We start from the raw sequence: 6267 nt of genomic DNA on the forward strand, positions 1-6267 counted from the left end.
ACTGGTTAAGTGAGAGAAGGGTTTAGAAATATATGGCTACAGTTCATTAGAGGACAGTGCATTTTCACCCCGTTTCCTGGAGGCTGTGTTCTCACGTGAGTACAGTGACACATGACTCTGGGTGATACAGCCGGAACCCAACTCAGCAATCCAGGAAATGTCACTTATAAAGATTGCTCTGTGAAAAACACACAAAGCACAGCCTCTTATGTCACTCCTTTATTTAGCTGACACAAATTAATAATTTTTGGATTTTTTCCTGATTTGATGAGTTTGTGGGGATAAAGATACTCAAAACATCAGACCAGAACTGTGCCGTGCATGTTTCTTGCCTGGAGAAAGATACATTGGAGCAGGGCACATTGCACTATTCTTGCCTGGAGAAAGATAATTCTGGTAGCTACTACAGCCTGCTTAACAATTACAGCAAACCTGAAGTGATGACAACTTATTCTGGTGTGTCCACACAAGTGTCCTAGAAGTCTTAATATCTGAGGTGGCTGGCTGCCTGCTTTGCTTCTCCTTTCTTTGTGCACTATAAGAAAGAAGAAGAGATGAACAGGACTGTAGATTCATTTAACCCATCTTCCACTTTCAATTCCTGCACTGCTATGACATTTCAAACAGTCACAGTTGAGCCACATTTCCCAAAGCTGTTGTATCACAATAGCTGGTGGCTGATTTAAAATCACCCATATGCAATGTATTGCATTAGCCTAAGCTTTGCTAAATGATGAAGAACAAGATTTATGTGGTTTTTGTTGCTGGAAATTTCAGGCAAGTGAATGGTGTGAAGCTCAAGTGCTGAGAAAGCAGAAAAAAATCCTCAAAGGTCTCAAAGTATAATTTAAATCTCATGAGTTAGTGCGGGGATTCTTGGCTGACCTGAGTACTGGCCAATAAAGCAACCTTTAGGTCTTCCTTCTGTATTGCATTTCAAAAGATAGCCTTGTAAAAAAATAGAAATGCTGAAAATGGACTTTCCTAATCACAGCAGTCAGGGAAAAAAACCCAACACTGTATGCATTTGTATTAAAAGCCTAAAAGAAGAAAGTACAAAGGTTTGTCTTTCCTTGAAAGCTCTGCAAATGCACTAGATAAATGTGTCACTCACATCAGGGCTTGCTAACACCATGATATGCTTTACATTACAATCCCATGAAGAGCAGTCCCCAATAATGAGATCAGCTCCCAGAAGACAGTACCAAAGTCTTCTTTGGCTGAAACAGGGGTCAGGTCTCAACCCTCTCTTCTGCCAGCTGCAAAAGGTAACTAGAAGACAATGTAGAGTTAAACCTCAGCGTCCCTGTCACATCTCACCCTTAAAACACTACACATTCAAGTAGCATGTTTGGATACCTCCCTACCTCATCCTTCCCCTCTCCCTAACAGCTGGGCCCTCAACTTTCAAAACTGCAATAAAATATGGAATTGTCCATTTCCACTGCCCAGCCTGCATCTGACACATGAAAAATAGGCTTCAAAGGAAATGTGGAACTTTTACATGATCCCAGACACAGTGCTGTTTGCATGTTTGCCAGCTAGAATACGCAATGGCTGAAGTCATATATTAAGACTAGGAACTTTTTAGAACAAGCACTGACATGATTTTGGTGTTGTGGACAATACCCAAAGCAGTCTTAGTTGCCCCTAAAATGGATTTTACTGTTGTAGATTAGCCAGTAAGAGGAACCTCACTCAAGAAGTTAGCTTTGATATTGAAATGAAAAATTGAAGAGGTGGTAGTGCTGAATAAAAGATGATATTAGCCATAAGGCATTTTAAAGATATAAGAATACAATGCTGGGATGCCAGGCTTTGGTGTATTCTGTATCTTGGGATCTTCTACTTGTTTGGATAAAACACCTTTGCACAGTAGATGAAATCTGATGCAATCCTGTCATCTGACTGAATGTGCTTGTTTTCCTCTGCTGCTGAGAACATGTGAATTGCCCCAGTCAGGATCTAGTTGTCCTAATCTGCATAGGGGGATCAAAGTCCCTTTGCTCAAGGATCCCGGATGTTTCTTGCATGACTCACACACTTCTAAGCAGCTAAAGCTAAAGACCTTCTAAAAGATAGAAACTGCCCCTCTCTGGAGAAAAGCTGACTAGGAAAATTTGAGTTGTCTAGGTTTTTAAAAAAATACCTACATATGAGAGGAAATTGTTCAGCGCTTTCAGAGCTCTGGACTGCAAACTTATTCTTCAGCTTGGGCTGCTCGTTAGCATGAGGAAAAGCCTTGTCTTAAGAGAAGGAGACGACTAGAAGGAATTGGTGTACAGCTGTTTATATGCACTTGGGCTTAGTCATCGTTTGTACTGCAGTGCATGGACTGAGAGCCAGCTCCTGTAGCTGAAGCACAATGGAGTTCTGACTTCCGTGGGTACCGTGTCAGACAGTGAGCAGGAGAGTAAACAGCAAATCAACATTAATTGAGGTCACCTATACTTTGAGTAATTATACAGCAGTACCAATGTCAACGCTAAACAAGAGGAAAGACGGTAGTAAAACGTCTCGAGGAAAGAGGATCTGTTCATCCAAACTAATGCTGTAACTGCTAGACACACTTTTCAAATAAGCCGTCCCTCTTGACTCTGGCAGACAAGAGCTTTTGGTTTCTCAGGAAAGAGCAATTCTCATCAGAGGAGCTCTGGCCCAAGCTGCAGCAGTGATGAGACAGCCTGACAAATCAGGCCCTTTTAAGGTTACTGCCATTAAATCAGTCACTTGAAAATATCAGCTTGTAAAATGATCTTTTTAGTAGGCAAAGGTCTTTTAATTTTTATTAGAGCAATTAGTTCTTTTATAAGTCTCAAAATAAAATAAATCATTGTGGAAATACAGCATGAAATAACTCCCCTGTTTTCAGTCTAGCACAGGATTTTCAAGTAGGGATTTTTTGTTTGTTTGTTTGCTTGGAGGGGGTGGTGTCTTTTTCCTCTCTATTTACAGCAAGTTTTATATGTAAGCATGGGTTTGGAGGCACAGATCTCTGAAGACTGTGGCTGTGTTCAGGGGGGAAGCTCACCAAAAAGGGAATTCCTTAGCTTTTCTCAATCACATCTTCTTTCATCTGAGTACACATACAGCCCCAATGCAGTCTCCCATGAAACAGTGAAATGACACATCCATATAAAAATATGAGATGTTAGAAAGGTATAATTATAACCCAGTCCCTTCACTCTGTTTATTTTTCTCCTCCAAGACAAGTTCTACTTGGATAAATAGCATCTTTTTTATTTGTTTGCATTTTTAATGTCTTGTTTACCTTTTCCAACCCATCAGGGTACAAAGCAGTTTTTAAATGCTTTCTCTACGTATTTTTCACCATTGCAGTACAAAACATTTTTATTTTGCTATTATATTTGGGGCCTTTTTTTTAATTTCTTCATTGACATATTAAAAATTGCATACTTTAATTAATGTATTCAGTCACTTGTACAGTGCTCCTTGTGTAAGTACAAAACATCAAAGTCATGCTACCAAATAAAAATTCTCTAATAGCTAAGGCATTGATTTTAGTTTATTTAACTGCAGAAATTTAAGGTGTTATTTAACCACAACTCTTTGTTCTGTGTTTCTACTTGACCTCAGTAAGCAGCTACAATCCTCTATCTCAGCCGCTTCACAGCAAGTCCATATTTCATCTCAGTCTTCAGGTGGCTGTTAACTTAATAACCATAATAACTTTTCCCCAAAACAGGTGAGATAAGGGAACAGTTTCGCCAAGTCTCCAGTGGGAATGGTGAGCCAACAAAAAGACAGTGAATGCTGCTGGGCCGAGGGACAATAAACCAGTGCAGTGAGGTACTTAAGTGCTCAGATGTCAGAAGTCATGGTCTCTGATCTCACAAATGCTGACGTGTTCTAAGCTCTCTACAAGTAAGACATTGAATGGGATTAATCAAATTCATACACATAAGCATGTGGGATGTGTTTCCAGATGCATGACATAATAATGTTGGCATCATGACACAATGGAATTATGTATATACTGTTAGAAGATCTCACTATTTAGGAGTTAAAATCCAGCAGTCAATCATCTCCATCTTAAGGGTTCTTTAAGAGCACAAGAAACAACAAAACTACAATATCAGCTAAAGATAAAGCGTCATACTGTGAATATAGTAATAATATTTTTATTTAAATATTTAAATAATAATTTAAATATTGCACTAGTTTGATGTATTTATGGACGTTCACTCACAACAACTAATAATTGCATCACTGAGGTATCAGTATGGGGTTCATTTTATTTAACTACCAAAGTCTAGATCTCAGCTAGTCCTTAGCGTGTTTTATGATTGGTAGAGAGAAGTAGCCCTTGGAAAACCTTTAGTGAATGTACTGTTATAACAAAGTAGAAGTCTGAGGTCTTCCTAGGCATAGCCAATGAAGTTATCCACATCTTGTCAAATGAGTCCTGCCCTTATTGAATAGAAGTCTTTGTCTGTAGCTCTACCTTCACGAAAATAGATGATGTCTTTTAGTCTTTAGCAAATAAAATCTTAAATGGATTTTTGTTTATGTTGATATATACTGCAGGAAAATATTGACTATAGCATTACTTTCCTGTTCTTTTACCACATTTCAGCTTGAAATGTCCCCTTTTTAGCTGATAGTACTTTGAAGTCTTCCATTTTGATAAACAGCAACAAACTTTTTTTTGTTCTGACATTTGTAAAACAGGTGTTTCGAGAGAGAACTACAAGAGAGAACATGGCAACTGAGTAATCCGTTTCTGTGTGCCATGTTCCTGTGTCCCTCACTGAACAGGAACATTGTGGTTAAGCATACGATGGGGTAAAGAGGATACTATTTTTCAATGTGATAAAGAGGATTTGATAATTCTTATCACATACTCGGAACCTGTTCCAAGAAGAGTGAATAAGGACTATTAGGAAATATGAACAAAGTTTTATAGCCCTGCTATTCCACTGATGTCATAATGTCACAGGGCTTTTCATTTTTTTTTTGTATGCTGGTCACATGACCAAAAGGAAGTATTTGTCAATATTTGCTAATCAGCAGGAATATTATAGTTCTCTGTGCACTTCTCTATAGCTTTGGGGGAAAATGACTATTGCTCTCTTTCCTTCAAACTGTCTGCACAACACAGAACAAGAGATTTCACCTCTGGGTTCCTACAATTAGCCACTGGCTGGATTGCATGGTTGAATTATGTGCATTTGAATTAACCATACAAATGATAATTGCAATTATAACTAAAAGAAATTATAGCTTATTAACCAGCTACTCTATTTTCTCAAAAAAAGCTGTGAGTTTTCTGCCACAGTAGAAGAGCCGTTTCTTGAACCACAACAATTTAAGAATTGGTTCTTCAGTGACTGGTGTCCCTGAGAGTTGCAGTATTTCCTATGCTCCACACTGTTAAAAATTTGGGAACTGGACTTTCAGAGTGGTAAATATTGGTAAAAATTGGAGTCCATCCCTTAAAACCTCTTTGCCTATGCTTAACCTTGCCTACCTCTATGATAAAGGCTTACTAAACTCAATTAATCTAATTATTTACATAACTTCAATTATTTGATTAAATGTTTACCTATTATGTTAATTCCCTTGCAAGAGTAAGTTCATTATGTTTCTCAGTTTTAGTGATGTATAGCTTCTTTGAAGCTGCAGTGTTTGCATTTGAGTTTGTATCCCTATTTCAGCAAAAAAGAAGAGTCCTGCATTGGTTTCCCTTCTGATCAAGCACCTGTTTTCAGCAGAATTCACTTGTGCTTTTGCTGTAATTCTAGAGCATGGCTTCTTGCTTTTAGTTACACACTTATATATATTAACTGCTTTGATAAAACCTCTCAAGGCTAAGCATTATTAGGGTTATTTCATCTTACCATGGCCTTCACTTATTGGGCTGAAGCCCAATTCTAATGCCTTTTTAAGAAAGGGCTACCCCGAGTCTGCTCTCTAACTGGAGCTTAGTCCAGCTAGTATAATTGGCAAAATAACTTACGTGTTACAATTCTGTGTGTGTTTGGTAATTCAGTGAAAGAAGCTGTCCTTTGGTGGGAAAACATTGATCTATTCTACAATTCTGTGATAATTCCACGAGCTACTCAATCAGCAATGTAAAGTGAGAAATCAGCCTCCAGGTCTATGTTGTGTCAGCTGCCTAATGCCATTGATTTATGAGTTCCTGATTCTCATTCTAGTGAGTATCAACTACTCACATCAATATTATATGCTCACATATTTTTGAAGATGCAGTGTTAAACAAAAATTATGTTTTAAAATGTTGGA

The sequence above is a fragment of the Pipra filicauda genome, unplaced genomic scaffold, assembly GCF_003945595.2.
Source record: "Pipra filicauda isolate LSUMZ 115617 unplaced genomic scaffold, ASM394559v2 scaffold361_size729390_pilon, whole genome shotgun sequence".
In the NCBI taxonomy this organism is placed as follows: domain Eukaryota; kingdom Metazoa; phylum Chordata; class Aves; order Passeriformes; family Pipridae; genus Pipra; species Pipra filicauda.